The following is a 13,107-nucleotide window of genomic DNA, read 5'->3' as shown; positions in this document are numbered from 1 at the left end:
TAACAGGTATATCAGACGCTGTTTTGATAACAGCGTCTAATATACCTGCTACCTGGTCCTCTGGTGGTCCCTTTTGCTTGGATCGACCACCAAAGGACACAGGCAGCTCAGTAAGTAGCACCAAACACCACACTACACTACACCCCCCCTGTCACGTATTAACCCCCTATTAACCCCTGATCACCCCATATAGACTCCCTGATTACCCCCTATCATTGATCACCCCCCTGTCATTGATCACCCCCCTGTAAGGCTCCATTCAGATGTCCGTATGTGTTTTACGGATCCACGGATCCATGGATCGGATCCGAAAAACACATACGGACGTCTGAATGGGGCCTTACAGAGGGTGATCAATGACAGGGGGGTGATCACCCCATATAGACTCCCTGATCACCCCCCTGTCATTGATCTGCCCCCTGTAAGTCTCCATTCAGTCGTCCGTATGTGTTTTACGGATCCACGGATCCATGGATCGGATCCGCAAAACACATACGGACGTCTGAATGGAGCCTTACAGGGGGGTGATCAATGACAGGGTGGTGATCACCCCATATAGACTCCCTGATCACCCCCTATCATTGATCACCCCCCTATCATTGATCACCCCCGTGTAAGGCTCCATTCAGACGTCCGTATGTGTTTTACAGATCCACGGATCGGATCCGCAAAACACATACGGACGTCTGAATGGAGCCTTACAGGGGGGTGATCGATGACAGGGGGGTGATCACCCCATATAGACTCCCTGATCACCCCCCTGTCATTGATCACCCCACTGTAAGGCTCCATTCAGAAATTTTTTTGGCACAAGTTAGCGGAAATTGATTTTTTTTTGTTGTTGTTTTTTCTTACAAAGTCTCATATTCCACTAACTTGTGTCAAAAAATAAAATCTAACATGAACTCACCATACCCCTCACGGAATCCAAATGCATAACATTTTTTAGACATTTATATTCCAGACTTCTTCTCACGCTTTAGGGCCACTAAAATGCCAGGGCAGTATAAATACCCCACATGTGACCCCATTTCGGAAAGAAGACACCCCAAGGTATTCGCTGAGGGGCATATTGAGTCCATGAAAGATTGAACATTTTGTCCCAAGTTAGCGGAAAGGGAGACTTTGTGAGAAAAATAAAAAATAAAATCTTCTATGAACTCGCCATGCCCCTCATTGAATACCTTGGGGTGTCTTCTTTCCAAAATGGGGTCACATGTGGGGTATTTTACTGCCCTGGCATTTTAGGGGCCCTAATGCGTGAGAAGAAGTCTGGGATCCAAATGTCTAAAAATGCCCTCCTAAAAGGAATTTTGGCCCCTTTGCGCATCTAGGCTTCAAAAAAGTGTCACACATGTGGTATATCCGTACTCGGAAGAAGTAGGGCAATGTGTTTTGGGGTGTCTTTTTACATATACCCATGCTGGGTGAGAGAAATATCTCTCTATAATGACAACTTTGTATAAAAAAAATGGGAAAAGTTGACTTTTAGAGAGATATTTCTCTCACCCAGCATGGGTATATGTAAAAATACACCCCAAAACACATTGCCCTACTTCTTCCGAGTACGGCGATACCACATGTGTGACACTTTTTTGCAGCCTAGGTGGGCAAAGGGGCCCACATTCTAAAGAGCACCTTTAGGATTTCACAGGGCATTTTTTACACATTTTGATTTTTAAACTACTTCTCACGCATTAGGGCCCCTAAAATGCCAGGGCAGTATAACTACCCCACAAGTGACCCCATTTTGGAAAGAAGACACCCCAAGGTATTCCGTGAGGGGCATGGCGAGTTCCTAGAATTTTTTATTTTTTGTCACAAGTTAGCGGAAATTTATATATTTTTTCTTACAGAGAAATATCTCTCTAAAAGACAACTTTTCCCATTTTTTTATACAAAGTTTGTCATTTATAGAAGACAAATGTGTAAAAAATGTCACAGGGCATTTTTTACACATTTTGATGTGTACAGTGCCTCTTGTATATGGCCCTTTATGCATCGTGCCTCTTTGCTGTGCCTCCTGAATACAAGGTATACACACTATATTATATATTACATGGTAGAAGCTAGAAAGGAGTGGGAAATAGAACGTGTGACAGCACAGGTTACATGTTGCTGATGGTCATGTGGGAAGAGGTATAAATTGCACCTGGTATTTCACAGTACACTGCTTCGTATACTATACATATTGTGGGGATTCACTCTGATAGGCAGGTTAGCGGACGCAGTATAAAGGCAATAACAAAGTCTTTCACTTAAACACTTCAGAGTTTAGTCACACATTAAGGCCTCTTGCACACTGCCGTGTTTCACGGCCGTGTGCGGGCCGTGGAACCGCGGCCTGGATCCCTCCTGAGAGCAGGAGCGCACGGCGTCACTGGTTGCTATGACGCCGAGCGCTCCCTGCTGCCGGCACAGTACAGTAATACACTGGTATAGATCATACCAGTGTATTACTGTATAGCGGCGGCAGCAGGGAGCGCACGGCGTCATAGCAACCAGTGACGCCGTGCGCTCCTGCTCTCAGGAGGGATCCAGGCCGCGGTTCCACGGCCCGCACACGGCCGTGAAACACGGCAGTGTGCAAGAGGCCTAAGGCTTCATGCACACGACCGTTGTTTTGGTCTGCATCTGAGCCGCCGTTTTTGCGACTCGGATGCAGACCCATTCACTTCAATGGGGCCGCAAAAGATGCAGACAGCACACGGAGTTCCGTAGTCCCGCAAACAAAATATAACATGTCCTATTCTTGTCCGTTTTGCGGACAAGAATAGGCATTTCTACAATGGGCTACCCGTTCCGTAAAATGCGGAAGGCCTAATTAAGTGACCAAAAAAATCTGTTTGCAGAAAAACACTCAAACACTGATTGATTAATTCTGGTGTTCGTTCACACCAGGCAGTAACGCAGAAGTCCTTGTATAAAGCAGATTCCACATGCTTTCACACAAACACCGTAGCAGGCCTTAATCCCGGTCCAAACTCCCAGGCCCCAACACAGAGACTGACAGTGCTGCCTGTATTTTATATCCCAAACCAAGACCAGGCCTGGAACGTGGGTAGAGCCACCCACCCATCACTTTGACTACTCACAATAAGAGCCGTCACTGGTTAGCTTTGCAGCTAACACCGCTGAAATGTCAGACTGCAATCTGCAAACTGACACTTTGAGATAAACTGGCTCTCACTTCACCGAGGCCAGGAACCTCGGTGACACGTACTGACCATCAATGACAACCCATTGTTTCTTCCTACAATATGTACTCGCCACATGTATTATATCTCGTACCTCACAGTTCAGTACACTGCCATATACTATATATCTGTACACACTGCAGCTATTATACCATATAATACACTCAGTGTGTACAGAAATATTGTATACACAGCAGTGTACTGATATGTGAGGTACAAGGTATAAAATATGTAGTGGGTACAGATATATTGTATATACAGAAGTGTACTAATATGTGAGGTATGAGGTATAATAGATGTTCTATGTACAGATATATGCTATATACAGCAGTGTACTGATATACCTGTACCCACTACATATTTTATACCTTGTACCTGATGTATAATATACACTGTTTTATATACTATATCAGGGGTGTGGAATTCCTATCGCCCGACGCCCGGGACATGCAGTTCTGGGCGCCGGGCAGGTAGTTTGTGCAGGCAGCTTAGTCCTGCCGTGTTTTCCTCTAATACACAGCCCGGTGCAGCAAGTCCGGGCTGCTTACCGCAGTGTTATTAGCGCTCCTGTGCAGGCCGGAAGTCGGGCGCCACAGGCCGGAAGTCTTCTCCCAGCGGAGGCACACGTTAGTCAGCGGCTGTAGTAGGAGCTCCTGACATGGTGGCAGCCCGTGCCGTGATAGATAGCCCAGCAGGTAGTGTGTGTGATGACTGCTCTGGGTCAGCTATGCTCTGCTGTCAGACTTCCCCATACTGGCATGTACATCAAGGGGATTCACTGCCCCAGTATGGCATGTACATTAAAGGGATTCACTGCCCCAGTATGGCATGTACATTAAAGGGATTCGCTGGCCCAGTATGGCATGTACATTAAAGGGATTCACTGGCCCAGTATGGCATGTACATTAAAGGGATTCACTGCCCCAGTATGGCATGTTCATTAAAGGGATTCACTGCCCCAGTATGGCATGTATATTAAAGGGATTCACTGGCCCAGTATGGCATGTATATTAAAGGGATTCACTGGCCCAGTATGGCATGTACATTAAAGGGATTCACTGCCCCAGTATGGCATGTACATTAAAGGGATTCACTTAAATATGGTTTTGATTTAAAATTACTTTTTGTATCAGGACAAGTAGATTGTCATGAGGGACAAGTAGATTGAGACCCCGCTTTAGTCCTTCGACAAGTAGTTTTTAAAAAAAATTCCACACCCCTGTATATATCTGTACACATTGCATCTATTATACCTCGTACCTCACAAATCAGCACACTGTTGTATATACTATAAATCTGTACAACCTGCATCTTTCATACCTTGTATCTGACATATCAGTACACTGCTGTATATACTATATACCTGTACAAACTGCATCTATTATACCTCGTACCTGACGTATCAGTATATTGTGTGTATATTGTGTGTATACTATGTGTCAGGTACGACATATAAAAGATGCAGTGGATACAGATATAAAGTATGTGGACAGTCATATAGTATTAGAATTAGCAATTATGCCTCTCTCACACTTGCGTTGTCCGGATCCGGCGTGTACTCCACTTGTCGGAATTACACGCCGGATCCGGAAAAACGCAAGTGAACTGAAAGCATTTGAAGACGGATCCGTCTTCAAAATGCGTTAAGTGTTACTATGGCAGCCAGGACGCTATTAAAGTCCTGGTAGCCATAGTAGTAGTGGGGAGCGGGGGAGCGGTATACTTACAGTCCGCACGGCTCCCGGGGAGCTCCAGAATGACGTCAGAGCGCCCCATGCGCATGGATGACTTGATCCATGCGATCACGTCATCCATGCGCGTGGGGCGTCCTGACGTCACTCTGAAGCGCCCCGGGAGCCGCACGGACAGTAAGTATACTGCTCCCCCGCTCCCCACTACACTTATGGCTGCCAGGACTTTAGCATCCCGGCAGCCATGGTAACCATTCAGAAAAAGCTAAACGTCGGATGCGGCAATGCGCCGAAACGACGTTTAGCTTAAGGCTGGATCCGGATCAATGCCTTTTAATGGGAATTCATTCCGGATCCGGCCTTTTCGGCAAGTCTTCAGGATTTTTGGCAAGAGCAAAAAGCGCAGCATGCTGCGGTATTTTCTCCGGCCAGAAAACGTTCCGGTCCTGAACTGAAGACATCCTGATGCATCCTGAACAGATTTCACTCCATTCAGAATGCATTGGGATAAAACTGATCAGGATTCTTCCGGCATAGAGCCCCGACGACGGAACTCTATGCCGGAAGAAAAGAACGCAAGTGTGAAAGAGCCCTTAGTCAGTATTAGAGTTAGGGACCAGTATTAGGTGTAGTATTAGCATTAGGGGCCAGTATTACGATTAGGGTCAGTATTAGAGTTAAGGGTAGTATTAGGTTAGGGTCTGTATAAGAGTTTGGGTCAGTATTATGGTTAAAGGTCGGTATTAGGGTTAGGTTCAGTGTTAGGGGTCAGTATTTGGGTTAGGGCATATGGACAGAATAGGGGTAAGCAGTCTCTACTCGCTTCTACTGGGGTAGTCCCACGATGCAGCAATACAGACCCGGCCTCTTCTGGCAGGTCTACTCCTGTGGAATGTCACAGAAGGTGTGATGACATCAGCATGCTCCGGGAATCAGGAATAGCGGGGCAGGGAACAATTGGTTCCCTTGTTCCGCCGGTGAACTGTGTCCAGTGGATGCAGATAAAATTGGGGAACGGCCTGTGGGCTAATGCCCCCCTGCCCAGCCCACCCCTGGTTTAGTCACGTAAGCACAGGTAATATGATCCGATGTTATGACCATGTGAGGAGCATTCAATGGACCATTCTACTGTGTGGGGGTACAAAGGGGCATAAATACTGCGTGAAGCATACATTCACTTTCATTAGGGGACATTCTACTGTCTATACTGCACAAAGAGGCGGTTTGCGGTGTGGAGGAGAAGCAAACGGGCATTCTACTTATAAACTCAGTTAATTTGTACTCTCAAAAAAGCAACAAGAAAATGCAATTATCTTACAAAAATGACGGATCATACAGCCATGTCAATAATAACATAAAGAAAGTCATGGCTGCCTAAATTTGGAGAGAGAGAAAGGAAAAAAATAGCTGGTCAAAAAGGGGTTAAACGCGTTTGTTTGTTTTTTGCCCAGGTGGGTATATGGCACATTTTTGGAAGGATAATAGAAATATTCATTACAACAGTAGAAGAGCATGTTTTAAACATTTGGTAGAAGTGCTGTTTTCGACGTGGCCTGTACGTCTTATCGGACGTGTAACGTATGTAGCTTGTGCTTTCCCTGAAGGCCACACGTATTCATCCTGAACACTACTGTCCACGAGGTGGCGCTACGGACGACCATTAGCTGCATGCTATGTGTAACGAGATTTGAGTGGCGGCTCCGCCGCCGAGAAAGACGCTCTATCCTCGTCACCGGGAAGCCTCTTGTTACAGCCGTTTCTATGGACACGCCAGAGGCCTACTCCCGTTTGAAAGGCCTGTTTTCAGGTGAAACTGCCGGGTGACCGAAAAAGGGACCCTGCTGCTGGATACATCAGGGAGCGGGGTCCCTGATCAACTCTCTATTGTATTCAGGTGAGAGACTGGAGATCGACAATGTACCGGAGCGGTACGTGTATTCTGTGAGTCATTCCTCCTGAAGCTTCTCGTGTTCCGTTTCTTATACAATGTAAGCTTAGGATCCTCTCTACACTGACATGCTGTTCTTTATTAGCTCTGCGATTAGTCAGAGTTTTGAGGACAGTTTGATCTGTCATAGAGGTTGTGTTTGTACAAAGTGGACACCGCCTTGAAATAGCTTCAGGGTGTTTTTTTGGTAGAGATCTGCAGTATAGGTCATGGGACGAGACCCCCATCCATAATAGGACAGATGAATGTTATATGCAAGAGCTCTGGTATGTCTGTGACCCCTACAGTGGGAGAGTCATATACATTTATCAGAAATTGGTGGGTTGGTCCACTATTGTCTTCTATGTATCAGCAGGGTAAATGGGTATCCTATTAGCGAAACACTATTGCCTAACCACTGGATAGAGGGCAACTGTAGAAGGGTGAGGGTACCCCACCGATCATGAGGATGGGGTTCCTATGTCCCTTGTTTGACTAGCGTGATGATCAAACATGGACACTGACCCTCCATTTAAAGTCTAGGGGGCTTCTGAAGATGGCGAGTACAACTCTCAGCGCTTTCTGACAGTCCCACAGTAATAATTGCCCCATATCCAGTGAATGAGGATAACTACTTGCTACCAGAATACCCCTTTAGACCTGATACCCACAATCTATGAACTGTATATATAAATGTCCATATATTTTGGCCCAAATAGGATTGACCACATCTTGTTATCCTGCCCTTTATAGGCTGTGTATGACCACATGGACAGAGAAACGAAGGATGTGAGGCGCTCTCTGTAGCTCCACCATCAGTATTTTCTGTTGGCTGTGAGACTACCAGAGGTTGTCTTACTCTAATGCCACATATTGTCCTATACTAGGGATATATCATCAGTCCAGAAAACCCCGATATTTTCGGTCAGTGTCTGATTTGCATTTTTCCTGGATCGCACGGAGATTTCATCCATGTGCTGGCCGCATACGTGTGTCTGACTCACAAATTGTAGAACATTTTGTGGACAAGAATAGGCTATTCTACTGCTGGTCCCACAGCACGCACATGGACGGTATCTGTATTTTGAGAATACGCTGTTTGTGGACCACAAAATACATATGGGTGTGTGCATGTAGAATTTGGTTTACGCAGGTCAAAGCAAGCATAGAGCTTGTACATGATACTACAAGTATCCAGACCTAGGACCTACCGTACCTTGTGCTCTCTAACTACGGCTATAGCAGAGTTGTGCCTGTGTCTCTCACACAACTCCTGGTGAGCATAATATTATTTGCATGGGCAATATTAATTTAACCACTTAAGGACCACAGGTTTATACCCCCCTAGTGACCAGGCCCTTTTTTACAAATCGGCACTCCACAACTTTAGCAGTTTATTGCTCGGCCATGCAACTTACCACCCAAATGAATTTTACCTCCTTTTCTTCTCACTAATAGAGCTTTCATTTGGTGGTATTTCATTGCTGCTGACATTTTTACTTTTTTTGTTATTAATTGAAATTTAACGATTTTTTTGCAAAAAAATGACATTTTTCACTTTCAGTTGTAAAATTTTGCAAAAAAAGCGACATCCATATATAAATTTTTCGCTAAATTTATTGTTCTTCATGTCTTTGATAAAAAAAAAATGTTTGGGTAAAAGTTGTAGTGTTTACAAACTATGGTACAAAAATGCGAATTTCCGCTTTTTGAAACAGCTCTGACTTACAGATTTTGATTTCAAACTACTTCTCACGCATATGGGCCCCTAAATTGCCAGGGCAGTATAACTACCCCACAAGTGACCCCATTTTGGAAAGAAGACACCCCAAGGTATTCCATGAGGGGCATGGCGAGTTCCTAGAATTTTTTATTTTTTGTCGCAAGTTAGTGGAATATGAGACTTTGTAAGGAAAAAAATAAAAATAAAAAATCATTTTCCGCTAACTTGTGACAAAAAATAAAAAATTCTAGGAACTCGCCATGCCCCTCACGGAATACCTTGGGGTGTCTTCTTTCCAAAATGGGGTCACTTGTGGGGTAGTTATACTGCCCTGGCAATTTAGGGGACCATATGCGTGAGAAGTAGTTTGAAATCAAAATCTGTAAAAAATGGCTGGTGAAATCCTAAAGGTGCTCTTTGGAATGTGTGCCCCTTTGCCCACCTAGGCTGCAAAAAAGTGTCACACATCTGGTATCGCCGTACTCAGGAGAAGTTGGGGAATGTGTTTTGGGGTGTCATTTTACATATACCCATGCTGGGTTAGAGAAATATCTTGGCAAAAGACAACATTTCCCATTTTTTTTATACAAAGTTGGCATTTGACCAAGATATTTATCTCACCCAGCATGGGTATATGTAAAATGACACCCCAAAACACATTCCCCAACTTCTCCTGAGTACGGCGATACCACATGTGTGACACTTTTTTGCAGCCTAGATGCGCAAAGGTGCCCAAATTCCTTTTAGGAGGGCATTTTTAGACATTTGGATCCCAGACTTCTTCTCACGCTTTAGGGCCCCTAAAAAGCCAGGGCAGTATAAATACCCCACATGTGACCCCGTTTTGGAAAGAAGACACCCCAAGGTATTCAATGAGGGGCATGGCGAGTTCATAGAAAAAAACATTTTTGGCATAAGTTAGCGGAAATTGTTTTTTTTTCAGTTTTTTCTCACAAAGTCTCAATTTCCGCTAACTTGGGTCAAAAATTTAAAACTTTCATGGACTCAATATGCCCCTCAGCGAATACCTTGGGGTGTCTTCTTTCCAAAATGGGGTCAGTTGTGGGGTGTTTGTACTGCCCTGGCATTTGAGTGTCTCCGCAATCATTACATGTATGGCCAGCATTAGGAGTTTCTGCTAGTCTCCTTATATTGAGCATACAGGTAATGAGATTTTTTTTCCCGTTCAGCCTCTGGGCTGAAAGAAAAAAATGAACGGCACAGATTTCTTCATTCGCATCGATCAATGTGGATGAAAAAATCTCTGCCCAAAAAAAGGAGGGGAAAGGCGTCTGCCAGGACATAGGAGCTCCGCCCAACATCCATACCCACTTAGCTCGTATGCCCTGGCAAACCCGATTTCTCCATTCACATCAATCGATGTGGATGAATAAATCATTGCCGGGATTTTTTATATTTTTTTATATATACAAAGTGTTTGCCAAAGCATAGGAACGCCGCCTCCTCCTCAGCTCGTATGCCTTGGCAAACGTATCTGTTACTGCAGAGGAGAAATCTCGTCTTGCAGCGCCGCATACACTGACTTTTGTGTAATCTGACAGCAGCGCAATGCTTCTGTCAGAATGCACATCAGTGCTGCAGCTGCTTGATCGCTTGGTCCACCTAGAAGGTAAAAAAAAAAAAAAAAAAAAAACCAGGCCGCAACGCAATAAATTTATTAACATTAACTTTTATAAACTTTTGAAACAGAACAATAACTTTTTTGCTTACCAGTGATTTTTTTTTTTTTTTTTTTTTTACCTTTATTGAACAAACCTCTCCTTCCCCATGCGACAATGTGCAAAGCGCAAATCGCCCAGAGATGCGGCGAAGTACATTATGCACTTTGTCCCAGGTGAAAGGAGAGGTTTGTGGCAGCTCTGTGTGAAAGGGCCCTAAGACCCCTGTGTGCCTGTCCTGTGTACGCAATCCCTATGCTAATAGTGTACCTGAGTGTGGAACTTGCGGAAACACTCCCCTATGCATAGGACAGGCTGGTCAGGACAGTCAGGACAAAAAAAGGTGGTGTCACGCCTTATTCCACCCCTGCTACAGACATGACATCTTTTTCTTGGGGAACGTTGAGTTGGGGTACCAGGATAGACAGACGGGAAGTGTCTGCCATGTAGCCGGCTCACTACATCAGGGCCTTGGGGCACGGACCCTCCTGGATACAGGATTTCCGAAATGATCTCTTCCTGGAATTTTAGGAAGGATCCTGTTCTCCCAGCCTTACTGTAGAGAACAAAACTATTGTACATCGCCAATTGGATCAAATAAACAGACACCTTCTTATACCAGCGTCTGGTTCTGCGGGAAACTAAATAGGGAGCCAACATCTGGTCATTGAAGTCCACCCCTCCTATGTGAAGGTTATAGTCGTGGACAGAGAGGGGTTTCACAATGACTCCAGTTGTCCGTTCAATTTGGACAGTCGTGTCTGCGTGAATGGTGGACAGAAGGTAAACGTCCCTCTTGTCCCTCCACTTCACCGCGAGCAGTTCTTGGTCACACAAGGCAGCCCTCTCCCCCCGTGCAAGTCGGGTACTAACGAGCCGTTGGGGGAAGCCCCGGCGACTAGGTCGCGCGGTGCCACAGCATTGAATTCCGACTAGATGTAAGTGCCGAAAGAGGGCCACGCTTGAGTAAAAATTGTCCACCCCTTGTGGAGTAAGGGTGACACCAAGTCCCAGACAATCTTGCCACTGCTCCCCAGGTAGTCAGGACATCCGACCGGCTCCAGTTTTGAGTCTTTTCCCTCATAGACCCTAAAACGATATGTATAGCCTGTGGCCCTTTCACAGAGCTTATACAGTTTGACCCCATACCGGGCGCGCTTGCTGGGGATGTACTGTTTTATGCCAAGGCGCCCGGTAAAATGTACTAGGGACTCGTCTATGCAGATGTTTTGATTAGGGGTATACGCATCTGCAAATCTGGATGACAAATGGTCTATGAGGGGCCGAATTTTATGGAGCCGGTCATAAGCAGGGTGGCCTCTTGGATGACAGGTGCTATTGTCCGTAAAATGCATAAAGCACATGATGGCCTCAAAACGTGCCCTAGACATTGCAGCAGAGAACATGGGCATGAAATGTATTGGGTCTTTAGACCAATATGACCGCAATACATTTTTTTTTTAGTTAGACCCATGCTGAGGAGAAGGCCCAAAAAAAATTTAAACTCGGAAACGGTGACTGGTTTCCACCGGAAAGGCTGGGCATAGAAGCTTTCCGGATTGGCGGTAATAAACTGTGTGGCGTAGCGGTTGGTTTCTGCCACAACTAGGTCATAGAGATCCGCGGTGAAGAACAGCTCAAAAAACTGAAGGGCCGATCCTAAATGAGCCGTCTCCACGCGAACTCCAGACTGGGCGGTGAAAGGGGGCAATACGGGTGCGGCGGAATCAGGGGATTGCCAATTAGGATTTGCCAGCACCTCTGGGAGACTAAGGGTTCTACGGGCCTGTGAACGCGGTGGCTGCGACAGGGGAGTTATTGCACGTGCCACCGTACCAGCTGGAACTGCCCTTCTGGTGCTCGCCACTTCACCAGGGAATACGGCAGTGCTGGTAGAAGGTCCAGGCTGTGCTGCGCTGCTGGTGTATGCCGCACCATAAACAAGATCAGCGCTAGCACCACTCTGCTGCAAATGAGGATCATCATGCAGGGTATGCAGAACCCTGACATGGGATCGGGTACGTCTGGCCGTAGCAGGGACCTCTACCTCGTCATCCTCACTAGCCGTTAGAGTGCCACTGCTGTCTACAGGTTCATATTCTGAACCACTGGATTCAGCGGATGAGGCGTCCCCATCGCTTTCATCCATCACGGCCAGAATCCTGTAGGCCTCTTCAGCGGAATACCCCTTGTTTGACATTTTGGGTTCACTAAATTTAGGGGGTATTCCTCTGAGACTACCCGGGAAAAAGATCAAACCTGCTTAGTAAAAGGGAGTGCTATTCCTCTGAGACTACCCGGGAAAAAGATCAAACCTGCTTAGTAAAAGGGAGTGCTTGCGAAGTAAAGCTGCGATCGCTAATAAAGATCCAAAAAGCTCAAAAGTGATCTTTATAGCGCCGCAGCGATTTTACGGTGTTTTTGCAGTGATCAGAAAAAAAAAATTCTGTCACTGCGGCGGGGCGGACTGAACGCAAGTGTGCGCACAAGATCAGGCCTGATTGGGCGAACACTGCGTTTTTTGTAGAACCTAATGTGACCCTAATGTACTTATATAGATCTGATTGCGATCAGTATTGATCACTTACAGATACTATATAGTACTAGTGCTGATTAGCGACAGAGATGACGCTAATCAGCGACTAATCGGTGACTGCGGTGCGGTGGGCGCTAAACTACCTAGCAAGTAGCTAACTACCTGGCAGGGATGAGGGACCCTTACAGGGGGGGTGATCAATGACAGGGGGGTGGACAAGGGGGTGATCAGGGAGTCTAATATGGGTGATCAGGTGCTAAATAAGGGGTTAATAAATGACAGGGTAATATCTAATGTGTAGTGTGGTGTTTGGTGCTACTTACTGAGCTGCCTGTGTCCTCTGGTGGTCGATCC

General features: G+C 45.8%; 1 protein-coding gene across 2 annotated transcripts in view; it reads left to right on the top strand.

Annotated features, from left to right (window-relative positions):
• The first annotated feature begins 6,575 nt into the window (after nt 1-6,575).
• Nucleotides 6,576-13,107, top strand: part of SAMD8 (sterile alpha motif domain containing 8) — a 147,479-nt gene continuing 140,947 nt past the window's right edge. For both annotated transcript variants that reach the window (XM_044297609.1, XM_044297608.1), the window contains exon 1: nt 6,576-6,782. The gene's annotated coding sequence lies outside the window, so the exon portion shown is untranslated. The remainder of the gene's footprint in view (nt 6,783-13,107) is intronic.

This window comes from Bufo gargarizans, chromosome 6 (genome assembly GCF_014858855.1).
Source record: "Bufo gargarizans isolate SCDJY-AF-19 chromosome 6, ASM1485885v1, whole genome shotgun sequence".
Classification (NCBI taxonomy): Eukaryota; Metazoa; Chordata; class Amphibia; order Anura; family Bufonidae; genus Bufo; species Bufo gargarizans.
This window is presented reverse-complemented; position numbering and strand designations above follow the sequence as displayed.